The following is a 20,169-nucleotide window of genomic DNA, read 5'->3' on the forward strand; positions in this document are numbered from 1 at the left end:
CCCTCCTTCCCCATCCCCATCCTCCCTGCTCTCACACTGTCTTGCCATTGTTTTAACTCTTGCTACGTCCCACTCCCAGCCAGTTAGAAAGCCAATTACTCCTCATCAATTGATTGGATGACCCCTGACTGACAGAGCATAGAACAGTACAGCACAGGAATGGGTGTTGAATATGACAGAAAATTAAGCAAGTCCCTCTGCCCGTGGTCCATAAGCCTCTGTGAGCTTATTTAAATGTCCCTTAATCACCCCTATCATCTCTGCCTCCACCCCCACCCCTGGCAGCACGTTCCAGGTCCTATCACTATCTGTGTAAAATACCTGCCCCTCACATCTCCTTTGAACTTTCCCCCCTCACCTTAAATACATGCCCCCTTGTATTAGACATTTAAGCTCTGGGAAAAAGATTCTGTCCACCCTATCTCTGCATCACATAACTTTATGGACTGTTTACAAGTCTCCCCTCAGCCTCCGCCACTCCACAGAAAGCAACCTGAGTTTTTCTAGCCTCTCCTTATAGCTCATACCCTCTAATCCACGCAGCATCCTGGTAAATCTCTTCTGCACCCTCTCCAAAGCCCCCACATCCTTCCTGTAATGTGGTGACCAGAACTGGACTCAATACCTTGTGTGTGGCCGAACCAAAGTCTTAGACAGCTGCAATATGCCATCCTGACTCTTGTACTCAGTTCCCCGACCAAAAAAGACAAGAATGCCATACGCCTTCTTTACCAGCCTACCTACATGTGTGACCACTTTCAGGGAGCTATGGACTTGAATCCGAAGATCCCCCTGTGCATCAGCGTTGTTCAGGGTCCTGCCACTAACTGTATATTTTTCCTTAACATTTGATTTCCCAAAGTGCAGCACCTCATACTTATCCGAATTAAACTCCATCTGCCATTTCTCTGCCCATATCTACAACTGATCTGTATTCTGCTGTATCCTTTGATAACCTTCTACAATATCCACAACTCCACCCATCTTTGTGTTGTCTGCAAACTTACTAACCCACCCATCGACATTATCAGCCAAACAACACCTGTACTCAATTCCAATATTATTTTAACTTAAACAAAAATGTTTCAGTCATTTCTGACAGAAGACAAGTGAAAATAACCAGAGATTGTAGATTTAAAATCATTGGCAAAAGATTGCGAGGGTTTGTGGGGAGATGGAGAAATGTTTTCACTTAGAGTTCTTGAGGTCTGAACAGACCTCGATCTGAATTGGTGGTGGGACAGAGGTTTGGGTGAATGGAAAAAGGATTTGAGGGAATGTGGGGAGAAGTGTTCTCCCTCCTGAGAGTGATGGGTGTCTGGAATTCACAGCCGAATTTGGTGGACACGGAAACCCTCAACTCACTGAAAAGAAACCTGGACCAGCCCTGAAACACTGGAACCTGCAGACCACTGGCTGGGAAGTGGGACTGGAATGGGCGGCTGGCACAGACAGGCTGGACTGAAAGGCCTTGTTTTGTGCTGGAACCTATCTATGGTTCTGTGGTTCAAAACTTATTCCATCAATAATTTTAAAAGGGAGCTGGAAAGGAACTAGGATGAGAAACCTACAGAGTTACGGGCAGAAAGTGAGCATCTGAGCCAGAAGATGAGTGTTCTTTCTGAGAGCCAGCATAAGCTCAGTGGGCCAAGTGGTCACCTTTAGTCCTGTAAATTTTGGTGGTTTTATTAACCGTAGATTCATCATCCAGGCTTTGATTCACAGTTCCATCGCGTCGATTAATGTTTCATTCCTAGCAACTCCAGGCCAATTCTGAAGGATTGGCGTTCCAAAAGAAGGCTCATGTCAGCAACGTCCAGGGTCAGAATCTTAAGGGCAGGATTTGGAACTCCGTCTGGCTCCATGTGTCTTGGATTGAGTTATGTCACTGCACTATTGAGATTTTCCAGGTCAAAAAATGTCCATTCTGTCAAATTCAGCTATGGACCATCAATAAAGCAGTATGCAATATAACTGGGAATCATTAAAGTGGGGTGAGAAAGACATAGGTACCTTAAAACTGAACCAGCAGGACTCAGCAAGTGTAAAACACACATCTTTTTTGATTTGATTTATTATTGTCACATGTACCTCAGTACAGTGAAAAGTTTCGTCTTGCATGCAGTACAGGCAGACAATACTGTCCAAAGTAGGGTAAACAGAACAGAGCGAGGAATACAATATTACAACTGCAGAGAAGGTGCACAGAGAGCGAGATCAATATTAAATTTAAAATTTGAGAGATCCATTCAGATGTCTAATCACAAGATTTTGTTCTTGAATCTGTTGGTATCTTCTGCCTGATGGAAAAATCTCTTTAGTTGTAGGCATGGTCATAAAGATGACCAATAACAAACTGATGACTGAGTTTTTAACAGTGTGCAGAACACAATGTAATTTCATTCTCATTGTTGACATTACCACCACAGTCCCCTTATCCAAAATAAGTGATCACGTGCTTCCATCATAAGCTTCAACTTACACCAAACAATAAATCCCTTTATTCCTTTCTCCCTCATGGGTTCAATTAGCTTCCCTTGGAACCTATCTTTCCTGCTCACCTTAGCTACCTTCCATGGGAGGGAGTTCCACATTCTCACCACTCCCTAGGGTAAGATGTTTCTCTGAAATTCCTTGCTTGGATATTTATGGTTATCTTATATTTATGGCTTTGGACTTCCAAATGAAGGGGCAAATGTCTTCTCAAGTTCTACAAGAAAATGCTGTCATTATTTTCCACCGAGCATCCCCAACATTATTGGCAGGTGCAAGGGTCACAAACCAGTCTGAAGCCCTAATTATGTTGCGATTAAACTGAAGTCGATGACACACATGTAGTAAGATTCCACAAGAAGGGACTTTCAAGGAACAAACCCTTGAGATATTGCTTATTGTTGCTGTTGATGCAAATCAGACAGTTTGAGATGAAGGAAGAGTTCCTGGCCAATTTCATGGTTTAAAAATATGTTGCTGGAAAAGCGCAGCAGGTCAAAACCAGCAACACATTTTTAAGCTCTGATCTCCAGTATCTGCAGTCCTCACTTTCTCCCAATTTCATGGTTTGCAAAAGTTTGACGTCCAAAAGAGTCTCCTCCTGTGGGAAAAAATGAGATGGTTGACAGAACATTGCAATGTTAGACAGGGATGAAGCATTCTTAATAGTTTCCAAAGTTCTACAAGGAATTTATACAAGAATGATAAGTGAAATGTTGGACTGGCATTTCTTTAGATCCTGCATCTTTTACCAAAAACAGACTAAATGTGTTGAAAAGCTAAGGCTCCTTTCTCCAGGAAAGGGGACCCTGAAGGGTAATCCTCAGGTGACTGCATATTCTCCCCGTGTCTGTGTGGGTTTCCTCCAGGTGCTCCAGTTTCCTCCCACAATCCAAAGATGTGCAGGTCAGGTAGGTTGCCCTGTCAGGTCCAGGGATGTGCAGACTATATGGATTAGCTGTGGTAAGTTTGGGGAGGCTGAATGCTGTTCAGAGGGTCAGAGCAGATCTGGGCCGAATGGCCAATTACCACACTGTAGGGATTATGTGATTGCATGAAGATGCTACAGTTAGTCTAAACACTTTGGAAGTTGGAGGCAGTTGAAAGGTAACATCATTGGGGTAATAATCCGGTACTTCCCCCACAAATACTCTCAGAATGTGGGTTCAAATCCCACCGTGGCAGATATTGAAATTGGAATTGAATGAAAACCTGAAAAATTAGAAAGGAGGCCATTGTCACTTGCTGTAAAAACCCATCTGATTCTCTCTCTTAATGAAGACGTTTCCCTTTATTTCTGTGTTGGATTTATTTTTCAGTATTGTGCATAGTGAACAGACAAATTGAATTCCACATTCTGCAAATCTTGAGCTTTTCCAAAATGGGAAGATTTTTGTCGTGGTTATACTGAGTGGGCTCATTTTAGTCCTTATCACGCAGTCATTATTATGCCCTTCAATTTGTGGGATCTTGCTGTGCACCTAAGCATTATAACAGTGACCACACTTCAAAGGTGTGTGCTTTACTGTGAAAATCTTCATGATGTCATTAGATTTGAAAGGCACTATATAAATGTAAGTTCAGACATATTTTATTTCCCCTTCAATAAAAGAATTCAGCAGCTGATCTATTTTTGATTGCAGGTGTGAGGGGATAATCCTCCTTTTCTGAAACAGGAGAATTTGTTTAATTACTAAGTTAAAGGTAACCTGGTTAAGACTTCCTGATTCTACTAAGAAGTGCCCATAAGCAGCTGTAATGATTATTAAAAAGTCATAGTTGGTCTTCTGTGTTTTATATCTTATTCATGAGGTTAGGGATCAGGAGACAGAGACTTACACTGCTTGATGTCTAATGCATTAATGACCCAGCTTGGAAAATATAGTACAATCATCAAAACATGGTGGTGTTTTGAAAGGACCCCTCACAGTTTCTGACATTTCAATAAATTGCCAAGATCCACTCTCAGATGTAGTTCTTAAATTAGTTAATGGATAATTGATTCATCTTAAAATGTAAAAATGGAAGCTGAGTAAATTATTAACATCCTACCACTTAGTGACACTACTTTTTCCTGAATATTTTAGGACTGTTCATTAATAATATTGAGATCTGCCACTGGAAACATTTCAGGTTCTGAACCACAGTTTCTATAATCGAAGCTAAATCTCTCTCAGATGTACATGTTTAACACCTTCCAATGTACAAAGAGCTGGAGGACTTAAGGGCCAGAGTTCTGATTCATACTCAGGGACTACTGAAGCCAGAGCAGGGCTTTGATAGCGAGTTTGTTTCGTACCTGATAGAGACAGTTCAAGAGTGAATAGTGATGGTTCACCATTACCCCACTCCCACCCACCCCACCAGCCTCCCCACCAGTCCTCCTGGGGTATGAAATGTTAGGATGGGAGTTCAACATGAGCTGCAAACCATCCAGCCCAAAAGGGGGCGATAATGGTTTCGAGGTATTATCCCCAGACAACAAGACAACAAATCCACATCATTTACTGGGGACCTGGTTCAAATTCTGCCGTGGTATGTGGTAGAATTTGAATCCAGTAAAAATTTGGAATTAAGAATCTGACCATGAAATCACTTCAGTTTTTTTTTTCACTCATGGGATGTGGGCATCGCTGACTGGGCCCAGCATTTATTGCCCGTCCCTAGTTGCCTCCTGAGAAGTTGGGGATGAGCTACCTTCTTGACCCGCTGCAGTCTATGTGCTGTAAGTAGACTCACAATGTCCCTTAGGGAGAGAATTCCAGGATTTCATCCAATGACTGTGAAGGAACGGGCGATATATTTCCAAGTCAGGGAGGTGAATGGCATTGGAGGGGAACTTGCAGGGGGTGGTGTTCCCATGTATCTGCTGCCCTTGTCCTTCTAGATGGAAGTGGTCATTGGTTTGGAAGGTGTTGGATAAGGACCTTGGGTGAATTTCTACAGGGCATCTTGAAGATGGTACACACTGCTGCTACTGAGGATCGATGTTGGAGGAAGTGGATGCCTGTGGGTGTGGTGCCAATGAAGTGGGCTGCTTTGTCCTGGATGGCGTGTAGCTTCTTGTTGGAGCTGCATCCATCCAGGCAAGTATTCCCTTACACTCCTGAGTTGCACCTTGTAGATAATGAACAGGCTTTGGGGAGACAGGAGGTGAGTTTTTGCGGTGGGATTCCTAGCTTCTGACCTTCTTTTGTAACCATGGCAAGTCCAATTGAGTTTCCGGTCAATGGATGGTGATAGTGATGGACTCAGTGATGGTAACAACATTGAATGTCAAAGGGAGATAGTTAGACTGTCTCTTGTTGGAGATGGTCATTGCCTGGTATTTGTCTGGCATGAATGTTACTTACCACGTGTCAGCCCAGGTCTGGATATTATTCAGATCTTGTTGCATTTGAACATGGTCTGCTTCAGTACTTGAGGAGTCATGAATGATGCTGAACACTTTGCAATCATCAGCGAGCATCCCCATTTCTGACCTTCTGATGGAGGGAAGGTCATTGATGAAGCAGCTGAAGATGGTTGGGCCTGGGACACTCCCCTGAGGAACTCCTGCAGAGATGTCCTGGAGCTGAGATGACTGATCTTCAACTTCCACTGTACCGATTGTCGGGGAAAACCCCACTTGGTTCACTAGGGAAGAGGAAAATACTATCCTTAGCTGGTCTGCTTTACATTTAACTCCAGACCCACAGCAGTGTGGTTGACTCCAAGCTGCTAGCCTGTGAATGAGTAAGAAAATGCTACTCTCCTTATCTGACTCATGACCAAGTGCCATTTCCAAATCACCTTGGTGCGCAGTGAACCACATCGCTTTGAAGACTGGCATAACCTCAGTTTTAATATTCTCATCCTTGTTTGAATATCCCGCTGATGCCTCACCCCCTCACTATTTCTGAAAACTCCTCAAGCCCCACAATGTACTGAGATTTCCCCATTCCTCTATTCCAAACCACACCTCAGAATCCTATTTGACATCTGCTGAACTGGAACCAGAGTCGATGAGGGTTCTCCGTCTCTGTTGAGTACAGATTCTGGGTCTGGTAGCCAAGACCATCACTAATGTACCAGAGTAAAATGGTGAGGGAAATGGCCCTGAGTAAAACGGGAGCAAAGAAAGTTCCATAGATCTCTCAAAAAAAGGCAACTGTAACTAGGACCCCAACGATGCTCACAGCATCACCTTTAATTTGGAGCAAGTGAGTAGAGTTTAAGGAAAAGTTGTTCATTAAGAGAGCAGTGGATGGTAGGTCAGTGTTAATTTTAAATCTGAGATCGATAAATAAATAGATAAATTACCGTTAGGCAAAAGCAGGAAGGTATATGTTAGGCCATGCATCAGCCATGATCTTATTGAATGGCAGGATTTGCTGAATGGCCTCTTTTTGTTCCTAAAATGTATTCGGTCAGGTGGAGGTCTGTGATAGTGGATAGGGAGGAAGTGGAGAACCCTAGGACTGTCCTGAGGAGGTATCAGAGGTCTAAAGGGACATCCATCGGTGAACAGGTCACTGTTAAGGTCAGGAAATTGGCAACTATGGGCTGAATCTCTCCAGAAATTGGCTAATTGTCAGTCTCCTGGTGTCTCCCTCCACGAAGCCTAGTGAGTTTCTTGTGTGATCTGGGCCTCCTGCTCATCTTGAGGGGACCTTCAGCTGTGATGTATTCATGTGGCAGCAGCTGTTGGTCCTGGGTTTGCTGGGACATTCATTCTTCTTCCATTTCGCTGACCCTTTGTTGAACCCTGCTTAGTCGGGATTGATCAGTCACGTTTGCAATGGACCAGTGTGAGGAGCACAAGAAACTGAACAGGTCTTGAGCAATGTGAGCAGGAGTAATCCCATCCCTCATTGGGAGTGGGAGTGTTTCAGACCCTCCTGCTTGCACACTCTGATAGAGAGAGCCATGGGATGCCTCCATGCAGAAGTTTAAAGTGGACCTTATTCTGATGAAAGTACCACCAGTCAGATGGCAGAGCTGGTAGGTGCTCTGTGAGATTTGTATCCATCTCCTGTCAACCCCACATTACCCCGTAAGGTGTAACTTCACATAGAGGCATGCTGTGTTGTACTGACAGATCAGGGTGGGCAGGGATCAATTCTGGGCCCCACTGCAGCCAATGAGATCCTGCATTACCTTTGTAGACCTCCTTTAAGGTCACCTGGGATCTACTTTGTGGAGATGTCTATCTTCGATCTTCAGGGACCAATGACATGGTCAGGATGCTTTTGTCCCTCCCTCAATTAGACACTGCGTGCATTTCAAACACACGATGATAGAAATGGTGGCAAGTTTCACTCTTGTTGCACAATTGATGTAATTGCCCCTTCAAGGTCGTTGTGACACAGCCCCCACCAACCCCGCCCCCCGCTAACATTGCTGAGACATGGAGCTCGTGTGTTGCGGTCCAGATGAAACACGTTGAATCTGCCCACTCTGGGTGTGGTCACTGCCATTTGCCATTCTCACTTTGCATTTGGGTATCAAGAGGTCATGGAAGGTCAAGGTGGGCAGTGCCAGGCCACCAAGATCCCCTTGATCCCATTACCCTGTATTCCTACCTGCCTTTCTACCTGGCCATCCCTGGACTGCCCATTGCTACTGAGTCCCCCAACATGTTCTTAGCCACTGCCTGGAGATATGACTCCAGCTCTGTTCCCCAACCTCTGAGCACCCTCCCTCCTCTACTGTGTAATTCTGCCCATCATCATGACGCACACTCCCCCTGTCAAGGTCTCAGTCATGGTAGCCTCCTATAACCTCTCTCCCCCCTCCCAACAGTCTCCTGTTCTCCTGCACCTCCACCCCTTCCATCGATGGAATTCTCTGTCCTTGTCCTCCCATTCCCCAGATGAGTGCCTCCAATGCCCACTTCCCTACCCCAGCAGTGACCCCTGAGGTAGTGTCTCCCAGGGCAGCCCTGTTTCTGTGAGGTTAGGGAAATGTACTCGAGTGACTGATCCAAAGACCTGAATTCTCCAGCAACCTAAAAGTTAATGTCACTTCACAAAATACACATTTAGATTCAGCATTTCAGTGAATATTTTAAACTACAGGCTAAAAATACCAAAGGAGTCAATTATTGGTGAGAATCTAATTAACTCCAGTCACATTGCATATTCCAATTAGTTAACATTGTACCACCAGTGCGAATGTTAATCTGGGACAAGGGTTTTAACAACATTTACAGACTGAAGTCAGTCTTACTGAAAGGATTTGTTTAAACTTTGGGAAGAGTTTGTTATTTAAAATGTGTGCGGCATACTGATGGGGACGGGTAGAGCTTGATGATTTCATGTTTGCTGCATTGTTCAAAGTATGGTCTGTGCACTGTTGATCACAGAGTGATACAGCGCAGGACAGGCCAGTCATCCTCCTATGCCTGTGCCGGCTCTTTGAAAGGATCCAATTACTCCCACTTTGCCCTCTTCTTGCAGTTCGACACAGTTTTTGACTGTTTAGTGAATTCCCTTTGTGAATATTCCTGTCTCCACCTTCCCTTCAGGCAGTGCATTCTAGATCCCAACATGGATATGAAAATCCTCCTCATCTCTCCTCTCTGCATCATTGCCAATCATTTTAGATGTTTGCTCTTGGTGAGTGTCTTTCTTGACACAGGAAACAGTTTCTCCTTCCTGACCCTGTTGAATCATCCCCACAGTGATGTAGTGCCGGATTCTGACCAAGTCTGATTAGGTCAAGGACATAATTACTCTGCAGTGACTTGCTACTCTGTACCTTATTGGGCAGCACGGTGGCACAGTGGTTAGCACTGCTGCTTCACAGTGCCAGAAACTTGGGTTCAATTCCTGCCTCAGGCAACTGACTGTGTGGAGTTTGAACATTCTCCCCATGTCTGCATGGTTGTGCTCCGGTTTCCTCCCACAGTCCGCAGGGTCGGTGAATTGGCCGTGCTAAATTGCCCCTAGTGTTAGGTGTAGGGGAATGGGTCTGGGTGGGTTGCGCTTCGGTGGGTCGGTGTGGACTTGTTGGGCCGAAGGGCCTGTTTCCACACTGTAAGTAATCTAATCTAATCAAAAAAACAGCAGAGCCGATGGAACTGAGGGGTTCAGGAATTGGGCGAATATTAAAACATGGAGTATCCAGGATGAGTGGAGAGTAAACATGCTGAACGTTCAAGTTGACAACTTGGACCTGACAGAGATAACAAGAACCAAACTCAATGCAGGGTAGATGACGGAGACTCTTTTATTATTGTCCCTGCCTGGGCCCAGCATTTATTGCCTGACTCTAGTTGCTCCCTTGAGATGGCGCCTTCTTGAATAGCTGCAGTCCACATGCCCTCAGAGGGGGAACTCCAGGATTGTGACCCAGGGACACTGAAGGAACGGTGATATATTTCCAAATCAAGATGGGAAATGGTTTGGTGGGGAACTTGCAGGGGGCTGGTATTCCTATGTATCTGCTGCCTTTGTCCTTCTAGATGAAAGCCAGCTCAGGAACAATCAATGCATTTAAAGCATGGAATCACACACACAGCCTTTGGGTCATAAGACCAGAAGACATAGGAGCAGAAATTAGGCCATTCAGCCCATCAAGTCTGCTCCGCCATTCAGTCATGGCTGATAAGTTTCTCAACCTCATTCTCCTGCTTTCTCCCTGTAACCCTTGATCTCCTTAATACTCAAGAACCTATCTATCTCTTTGTCCTAAATATACTCAATGACCTGGCCTCAACAGCCTTCTGTGGGAATGAAGTCCATAGATTCCCCACTCTATGGCTGAAGAAATTTCTCCTTATCTCCGTTCTAAAAGGTCTTCCCTTTACCCTAAGACTATGCCCTCGGGACCTAGTCTATCCTACCAATGGAAACATCTTCCCAACATCCACTCTGTTCAGGCTATTCAGTTTTCTGTATGTTTTAATTAGATCCCCCCTCATCCTTCTAAACTCCATTGAGTATAATCCCAGAGTCCTCAAACGTTCCTCATATGTTGAGCTGTTCATTCCTGAGGCCATTCCCGGGAACCTCCTCTGAATCTGCTCCTGGGCCAGTACATCCTCCCTGAGATATGGGGCCCAATCTACACACAATACTTTAAATGTGGCCTGTCAGAACCTTCTAGGGCCAGAGAAGTACATCCCTGCTTTTATATTCAAGTCTTGTGAAAATAAATACCATCACTGCATTCGTCTTCCTAACTACTGACTCAACCTGCAGGTTTACCTCGAGAGAATAGAACATAGAATGTTACAGCGCAGTACAGGCCTTTGGCCCTCGATGATTTTGCAGGTTGGCACAACAATCTGATGCCCATCTAACCTACACAGTTCCATTATTATCCACATGTTTATCCAATGCTCATTTAAATGCCCTTAACATTGGCAAGTCTACTGCTGTTGCAGGCAGGCCGTTCCACATCCCTACTACTCTCTGAGTAAAGAAACTACCTCTGACATCTGTCCTATATCTATCACTCCTCAATTTAAAATTATGTCCCCTCATGTTAGCCTTCACCATCCAAGGAAAAAGGCTCTCACTGTCCACCCTATCTAACCATCTGAATACCTTAAATGTCTCAATTAAGTCACCTCTTAATCTTCTCTCTATCGAAAACAGCCTCAAGTCCCTCAGCCTTTCTTCATAAGACCCTCCCTCCATACCAGGCAACATCCTAATAAATCTTCTCTGAACCCTTTCCAAAATCTCCACATCCTTCCTATAATGCAGTGATCAGAACTGTACACAATACTCCAGGTGCGGCCACACCAGTGTCTTAGATTAGATTTCTTACAGTGTGGAAACAGGCCCTTCGGCCCAACAAGTCCACACCGCCCCGCCGAAGCGCAACCCACCCATACCCCTACATTTACCCCTTACCTAACACTACGGGCAATTTAGCATGGCCAATTCACCTGAGCTGCACATCTTTGGACTGTGGGAGGAAACCGGAGCACCCGGAGGAAACCCACGCAGACACGGGGAGAACGTGCAAACTCCACACAGTCAGTCGCCTGAGTCGGGAATTGAACCTGGGTCTCTGGCGCTGTGAGGCAGCAGTGCTAACCACTGTGCCACCGTGCCGCCCTTGTACAGCTGCAGCATGACCTAATGGCTCCGAAACTCAATCCCCCTACCAATGAACGCCAACACACTGTGTGCCTTCTTTACAACCCTATCAACCTGGGTGGCAACTTTCAGGGATTTATGCACCTGGACACCAAGATCTCTCTATACATCTACACTGCCAAGAATTTTACCATTAGCCCAGTACTCTATTTTCTGCTATTTCTTCCAAAGTGATCTACCTCATACTTTTTTGCATTAACCTCCATTTTCCACTTCTCTGCCCAGCTCTGCATCTTATCTATGTCCCTCTGTAATCCATAACATCCTTTGGCACTATCCACAACTCTGCCTACCTTTCCAAATTTACTAACCCATCCTTCTTCGCCCTCTTCCAGGACATTTATAAAAATGACAAACAACAGTGGCCCCAAAACAGATCGTTGCGGCAAACCACTGGTAACTGAGCTCCAGGATAAGCATTTCCCATCAACCACCACCCTCTGTCTTCTTTCAACTCACCAATTTCTGATCCAATTCGCTAAATCACCTTCAATCCCAAAACTCTGTATTTTGTGCAATAGCCTACCATATCAAACGGGTGGAACCTTATCAAACAAATCCTGGGCGAGAACTCTCACGTGTCTTTGCACTCAGACTTCTGAATTTTCTCCCCATTTAGAAAATAGTCCCTGCCTCTTCTTCCTACCAAAGTACATGACCTCACTTTTCCATGTTGTACTCCATCTGCCATTTCTTTGCCCACTCTCCTAACCTGTCCAAATCCTTCTGCAGTCTCCCTGCCTCCTCACTATTACCTGTCCCTACACCTATCTTTGTATCATCTGCAAACCTAGCCAGAATGTCCTCAGTTCCTTCATCAGTTCCTTAATGTATAAAGTGAAAAGTTGTGGTCCCCACGCTGAGCCTTGTGGAACACCACTTGTCACCGGCTGCCATCCTGAGAAGCACCCTTTTATCCCCACCCTCTACTTTCTGCCAAACAGCGAAGCTTCTATCCATGCTAGCACCTTGCCTCTAACACCATGGGTTCTTATCTTACTCAGTAGCCTACTGTGCAGCACCTTCTTGAAGTCCAGGTAGATAATATCCATTGGCTCTCCTTGGTCTAACCTGCTCATTACTTCCTCAAAGAATTCTAGCAGATTTGTCAGGCATGACCGCCCCACGATGAAACCATGCTGACTTTACCCTGTTTTACCATACTCTTCTGAATATTTAGAAATCTCATCCTCCACAATGGATTCCATGATCTTACCCACAATCGAGGTTAGGCTAGTTGGTCAGCAATTTTCCATCTTCTGCCTTATCCCCTTTTTAAATGGGGGTGTCATGTTAGCAATTTTCCAGTTCTCTGGTACCCTCCCTGACTCTAGCAGTTCCTGAAAGGTCACTGACACCTCCACAATCTCTTCAGCTATCTTCCCTTAGAACTCTGGGGTATAGTCCATCTGGTCCAGGGGATTTATCCACTGTGCTGGCTCATTGGAAGAGCTAAGCAATGAATCAGTCTCCACATGTGATTCCACTGCCAGAATTCTCATTCTTGTAGAGATTCTTATTCCTATCTATACCCTTCATGATTTTACAAACCTCTGTACGGTCACCTCTCAATCCCCTACATTCTAGTGAAAAAGTCCCAGGCTTTCTTTATAACTCACACCTGGTAACATCCTGGTAAATCTCTCCTGTCAATAATCTCCTCCAGTCACTGTCCTGTCAGAGGGTCATGAGCCTTTCAGAACATTCTTCCTCAGAAGGTGGTGGAGGTAAAACCTTTGGACATTTTTCAGGTGGAAGTGGATAGAGCTTTGGGAAACAAGGGGGTTAAAGGTTATTTGGCAGGAAGTGGATTTAGGGATACAATCAGATTAGTTATGATCATATAGAATGGTGGGAGCAGGCTCAACAAGCTGATTGGTTATTCTTGCTCTAATTTGTATGTTAATATGATTGTGTGTGAGATTATCTTTGTCAAATCTGAATTCATTGCCAGTCTAGTTTTATTCTTGCAAAGATCGAAAATGCTGGAGACACTCAGCAGGTCTGGCAGCATCCATGGAGAAAGAAACAGAGTTGATGTTTTGAGTCCAAAGATCCTTAATCAGAAGTGGGAGGAGCTAGCAGAAGGTGGTATTTATCTTGGTAATGGGGGAAGGGTTGGAGGTGGGGCATGAGGAGGAACAAGATGAGTAAATGGAGACGATGCCCAGAAAGAGGGGGGAGAAAGGGGAAGCAGAAAAGGGTAAAACGAAGAACTGCAGATGCTGGAGATCTGAAGCAGATGGAGAAACTCAGAGAAAGTTGAGATAATGTTTGAGTCTAGTGACTCTTCATTAGTACGTAAGGACTGAAGTAGGCCATTCAGCCCTTTCAGTCTGTTCCAACATTCGATGAGACCATAGCTGATTTGTGGCCTAACTCCATATACCTGCCTTTGGCCCATATCCCTTAACACCTTTGCTGAACAAAAGCCTATCTGTCTCAGATTTAAAATTAACAACCGGCCCAGCATCCACTGCAGTTTGTGGAAGAGAATTCCAAACCTCTCCCACCCTTTGTGCGTCGAAGTGCTTCCTAACATCTCTCCTGAACACTCTGGCCCTCATTCCCAGACTTTAAGCCCTAGTTTTAGAATTTCCAGCCAGTGGAAATAGTTTATCTTTATCTACCCTGCCTTTTCCTGTTAATAACACGGTAGACTTTCCTTGAAGACAGTCCTTTTCTGATTTCACTCCACAAGCAAAACCAAAGTAAAAATGAAAAAGATGTCTTTACTCAGATAAGAATCACATAATGGAAATTAAAATTTGAAACTGTTGTTTTGAACTTCTCAAAAAATACACCCCCTCAATAATCTGTTCTGCAAGAAAAGCAGTGGGTCTGAAGTTAGACATAGTTCTTCAGAGCAGGGCTAAACACTGGACAAATGCTTCACGTCCCAGAGATACGATATCTGATGTTCACTGTAGCCAACTGCCTCTTTATAATTATCAAAACAAATGGAGCTCTTAGAATTTTATTACAACGAAACCTGCTCCACCATTTGCTCTTAATGGATTGGTTACCTTCCTTATGAAATATTCTCTTTGTCCCACATCACCCACTACTCTGATTTAAACATTTTGCATCTCTACAGCTTGAAATCACCTTATGGCAGCTTTGGCTAAATCCTGAAGTTTGAGCAGACTCAATTAAACCAGCCGATGTTGTGACAAGCTAGGACCTCTTTCTTTAGAGTGTAGGAGACTGAAGGGGGATCTTATAGAAGTGTGTAAGATCACGAGAGGCATGGATAGTCTTTTTCCCCAGGGTTGGGGAATCGAGGGCCAGAGGGCATCAGGTTAAAGTTAGAGAGGAAAGAATAAAAGGGAACCTGAGGGGTAACTTTTTCAAACAGAGGGTGGTACACATATGGAATGAGCTGCCAGCAGAAGTGGTTGAGGCGGGTACATTAACAACGTTTAAAAGGCATTTGGACAAATCCATGGATAGGAAAGGATTAGAAGGACATGGGCCAAGTTCAGGGAAATGGGGTTAGTGTGGATGGGCATTTTGGTTGGCATGGACCAGTTTAGGCCGAAGGGCCTGTCTCTGTGCTGTAGGACTGTATGACTCTAATTAAAAACTAATTGTAGCATTGGTGCAGTACCCAATTCCCAATGTATTATCTGAGTACTATCTGGTCAGCATGGACGAATTGGATCAAAGGGTCCATGCTGTATGACTCTATGACTCTAAGACTGATCCACTGTGGTAGAAAGACACTAGGATGTGAATGTGAGTAAGAGAGGGCAGGACAGAGTGGGCGAGTGAAAGAGTGCATGACGTGGTGGCAGATGAATAGGGACAGAGAATGAAACTGAGATAGAACAGCAAGCGAAACGCAGAAAGGTGTCCAGAGCAAAAGAGTGATGTAAAAAGAAAGGAAAGAAAATGGAAAAACAGAGAGGGGAAAAGACAGAGAAAGAGAGGTAGACAGTGAGACAGAGACAGAAAATGTGTGGGCATATTTGACATGCATGAGGATGGCTCCAGACATCTACAGTTACAACACTGGAATCTACCCGACAATGGCGGGAAATTGCCCAGGTATGTCTTGCACACAAACTGCAGGACAAATCCAACCCGGCCAATTCCTGCCCCATCAGTGTACTCCCCATCATCAGTAAAGTGATGGAAGGGGTCAGTGACAGGGCTATCAAGCAGCACCTGCTCAGCAATAACCTGCTCAGTGAAGCCCAGTTTGAGTCCCCCCAGGGTCACTCAGCTCCTGACCTCATTACAGCCTTGGGTCAAACATGAACAAAAGAGCTGAATTCCAGAGGGGAGGGGAGAGGGACAGCCCTTAACATCAAGGCTGCAATCAACAGAGTGTGGCATCAAGGAGCCCTGACAAAACTGGAATCAATGGGCATTAGGTGGCAAACTCTCCAGTGGTTGGAGTCATACCTGGCACAGAGGAAGATGGTCGTGGTTGTTGAAGGTCAGTCATCTCAGCTCCAGGCCATCTCTGCAGGAGTTCCTCAGGGGAGTGTCCTATGCCCAACTACCTTCAGCTGCTTCATCAATGACCATCCCTCCATCATGAGGTCAAAATTGGTATGTTCGCCAATGATTGTGAAATTTTGAACATCATTCGCGACTCTTCAAATACTGAAGCAGTCCATGTTCAAATGCAACAAGATCTGGACAATGTCCAGACTTGGCCTGGCAATTGGCAAGTAACATTCACACCACACAAACATCAGGCTGTGACCATCACCAATAAGACAGAACCTGACCATTGTCCCTTAACAGTCTTTTGAGTGAAATGTCCACCTCAGATTCGAGTCAGCTTTCCCTGATCTGTGTAAAACATCAAACGGCAACTGTTTCAAAGCAGGAGTTATTCCTGGTTTTCCTGCCTTTTAACTAACGTTGCAAAATCAGATTCTTCTGTGATGCAGAGGCAGTGTCCCTAACTCTGAGCCAGGAGAGCTGGGTTCAAGTCCCACCTGCTCCACAGGCATGTAATAACACCTCTGAAGAGGTTAGAAAATATCTAATTATCTAATTTCAGATAATTAATACCTGAAAAATTCAGTTGGAGTTCAACTCAGCTGTTGTGCCACCAGTGGTGTGCCACAAGGATTGGCGCAGGAGCCACTGGTTTTTGTCATCAATACAAATGTTTTGGATGTGAATATAGGAGGTATGGTTAGTAAATTTGCAGATGACACCTCAGAGGACAACAGGACCTTGATCAGATGGAGTTTAATTTAGAGAAATGTGAGATGCTGCATTTTGGAAAGGCAAGTCGGAGAAGGACGCATACACTTAATGGTAAAGTCCTGGGGAGTGTTGCTGAACAAAGAGACCTTGGGGTACAGGTTCATAGCTCCTTAAAAGTGGAGTCACACATAGACTGGATAGTGATGGTGTTTCATGCATTTACCTTTATTGGTCAGTGCACTGAGTACAGGAGTTGGGAGGTCATGTTGCAGCTGTACAGGACATTGGTTAGGGCACTTTTGGAATATTGCGTGCTATTCTGGTGTCCCCACTATAGGAAAGATGTTGTTAAACTAGAAAGGGTTCAGAATCAATTTACAAGAATGTTTCCAGGGTTGGAGGGTTTCAATTATACAGAGAGGCTGAATAGGCTGGGGCTGTTTTCCCTGGAGCATTGCAGGCTGAGGGGGGACTTATAGAGGTTTATAAAATCATGAGGGGCATGGATTGTCAAGGTGTTTTCCAGATGTTAGAGGAGTCCAGAGCTAGAGGGAATAGGTTGAGGGTGAGAGGGGAAAGATTTAAAAGGGACCTAAGGGGCACCTTTTTCAAACAGAGGGTGGTACGTGTATGGAATGAGCTGCCAGAGGATGTGGTGGAGGCTGGTACAATTGCAACATTTAAAAGGCATCTGGATGGGTATATGAATAGGAAGGGTTTGGAGGGAGATGGGCCAAATGTTGGTAAATGGAATGGGATGAATTTAGGATATCTGGTCGGCATGGACAGGTTGGACTGAAGGGTCTGTTTCTGTGCTGTACATCTCTGTGACTCCATGTTCTCTCTCATTTTTCTGGCCAATTGATTCTGTCCCCATCATGTGTGCACAGCAAGGACTTCCTGAATTGTGTAGCTCAGAGGGAAAACGCTCGGGTCTGCACCTTACTAATATCTGAATTGCTATCAGATAGTTTCCTATTCAGGTCTTCAGTTAAAATCTACAACAGCCTTTGAATGTTGTGAGGTTGGCATTGTCTGCTGGGGTCTGCGGCGGCACGGTGGCTCAGTGGTTAGCACTGCTGCCTCACAGTGCCAGGGACCCGGGTTCAATTCCCACCTCAGGCGACTGTCTGTGTGGAGTTTGCACGTTCTCCCCGTGTCTGCGTGGGTTTCCTCCGGGTGCTCTGGTTTTCTCCCACAGTCCAAAGATGTGTAGGTCAGGTGAATTGGCCATGCTAAATTGCCCGTAGTGTTAGGTAAGGGGTAAATGTAGGGGTATGGGTGGGTTGCGCTTCGGCGGGGCGGTGTGGACTTGTTGGGCCGAAGGGCCTGTTTCCACACTGTAATGTAATCTAATCTAATACAAATGTTAGTTACCTGCTGATGATCAAGGACAGGTGTGAGTTATATCTGTCAATTGGGAGAGAGCTCAATTTATTCACCTTGGATACCATTGCTTTGCACTTTAACTGTTTAATGAGGACCAGCCAGTCACATGGTATATTCTGCTCCTGTTTCTACATTTCCATTAGTCAGATTAGAAAGCTCAGAAGCATATCAGGAATTATCTGTCATCAGAATCAAGTAGACCCATTTATTAAAGCATTGTCAAGAACACTGTGAAATTAAATAGCTTTATATTGATACCTATCATCTCCCACTGTGTGCTGCTCACTCAACCAACCTCTCCATTTCCATTAGCAAGATCGTATCAGGCAATTGAAACTCCACAGACTGACTTTGTAAGAAATGAGGAGAAAGTGAGGACTGCAGATGCTGGAGATCAGAGTCAAAAAGTGTGGTGCTGGAAAAGCACAGCAGGTCCGAGGAGCAGGAGAGTCAATGCTTTGAGTATAAGCTCTTCATCAGAAATGTGTAAGAGTAAATACACATTACTATAAGCTACATGCACTTATCATTCAAGCAAGATCTGAGTGAGAGTGTGAAGACACTAGTGAAGACACTGGTCCCAGGAACATTGGCTTCAGGGAGCACCCTCCCTAAGGGCATTGTGCCTCTATCTACAGCCCATGGACTGCAGCGGTTCAGCAGAGCAGTCGGATCGTCGACTCTCCTGCCCCTCGGATGCTCCCTGACCAGCTGTGCTTTTCCAGCATCGCACTTTTTGATTCTGTAAGAAGTGACATGATTATACATCCCATAGCACCTCAGCAGAAAAACAGCTCCCCTTTAAACTCGAGCTATCGGAACTGTACATTTTGTTTGTTATTTAAATCATTTGATTGGATATCTAAGCCATCCCATCAATTGTCACATGCTAATAGGTGGTCATAGGAAAAGGCTGCACTCTGGTTTTAACAACTCTTGTTGTCTTAAAATGACATATTGGCCTTGAGAGAGGAAGGGTGGAGTCTGGTCTGAATATTGATACTGATACTGCAAATCTGAAATAAAAACTGAGTGCTGGAAATACTCTACTGGTCAGGCAGGATCTGCGGAGAGAGAAACAGAGTTAATGTTAACTGATTGATGACCAGTTAGATCTGTTGTATCACATGATAAATTCCACCCATTTGGATTTTTAAAAATTTTCTTATGTGATGTGAGCGTCACTGGGTCCAGTATTTATTGTGCATCCCTAGTTGCCCCTTGAGAAGGCAGGGGTGAGCTGAAAAGTACACAAGGACTCTGTCCCCACTGTTCTCTGTGGCAAGGAGTCCCAAACTCTCACAACTCTCTCAGGGAAGAAATTCCTCCCCATCTTGGTCTGAAATCAGTGCCCCTTTATTTGGAGACTGCGCCCCCTCGTCCCAGACTCTCCCATGAGGGGAAACAGCCTCTCAGTGTTGACCCTGTCAAACCCCTTAACAATCCGATAGGTTTCATGTCTCATTCTTCTCAACCCCTTTAACCTTCGCTCAAAAGACAATCCCTCCATCCCAGGGATGAGAAGAGATGAACCTGTATCTCAGTTGGACGTGTATCTTAACCCTAAAACTGTCACCAATGTAATGTAATTAGTTCTGGAAGTAGGTTTGCTCGCTGAGCTGGAAGGTTCATTTTCAGATGTTTTGTCACCATACTAGGTAACATCTTCAGTGAGCCTCTGAACGAAGCACTGCTGGTGTTTCCTGCTTTCTATTTATAGGTTTAGGTTTCTTTGGGTTTGTGGTGTCATTTCCTGTGGTGATGTCATTTCTTATGGTGATGTCATGTCCTGTTCTTCTTCTCAGGGAGTGGTAAATAGGATCCAGGTAATTAGCTGTTAAGTACTATGTAATATATAAAAATTGAACGAGCTGTGAGTGCTGAGTATCTGAAACAAAAACAGAAATTGCTGTCAGTTCTGAGGGCGGGTCACTTGACCTGAAACATTACACTGATTTCTCTCTGCAGATGCTACCAAACCTGCTGAGCTTTTCCAGCAATTTCTGTGTTTGTTTCGGAT

General features: G+C 44.8%; 1 protein-coding gene across 1 annotated transcript in view; it reads left to right on the forward strand.

Moving 5' to 3' along the window:
- galnt9 (polypeptide N-acetylgalactosaminyltransferase 9) overlaps positions 1 to 20,169 on the forward strand; it is a 438,662-nt gene that overhangs the window by 399,330 nt on the left and 19,163 nt on the right. The gene's annotated exons all lie outside the window — the stretch shown is intronic.

The sequence above is a fragment of the Chiloscyllium plagiosum genome, unplaced genomic scaffold, assembly GCF_037043375.1.
Source record: "Chiloscyllium plagiosum isolate Xiang-an unplaced genomic scaffold, Cpla_swu_hap1 HiC_scaffold_24, whole genome shotgun sequence".
Classification (NCBI taxonomy): domain Eukaryota; kingdom Metazoa; phylum Chordata; class Chondrichthyes; order Orectolobiformes; family Hemiscylliidae; genus Chiloscyllium; species Chiloscyllium plagiosum.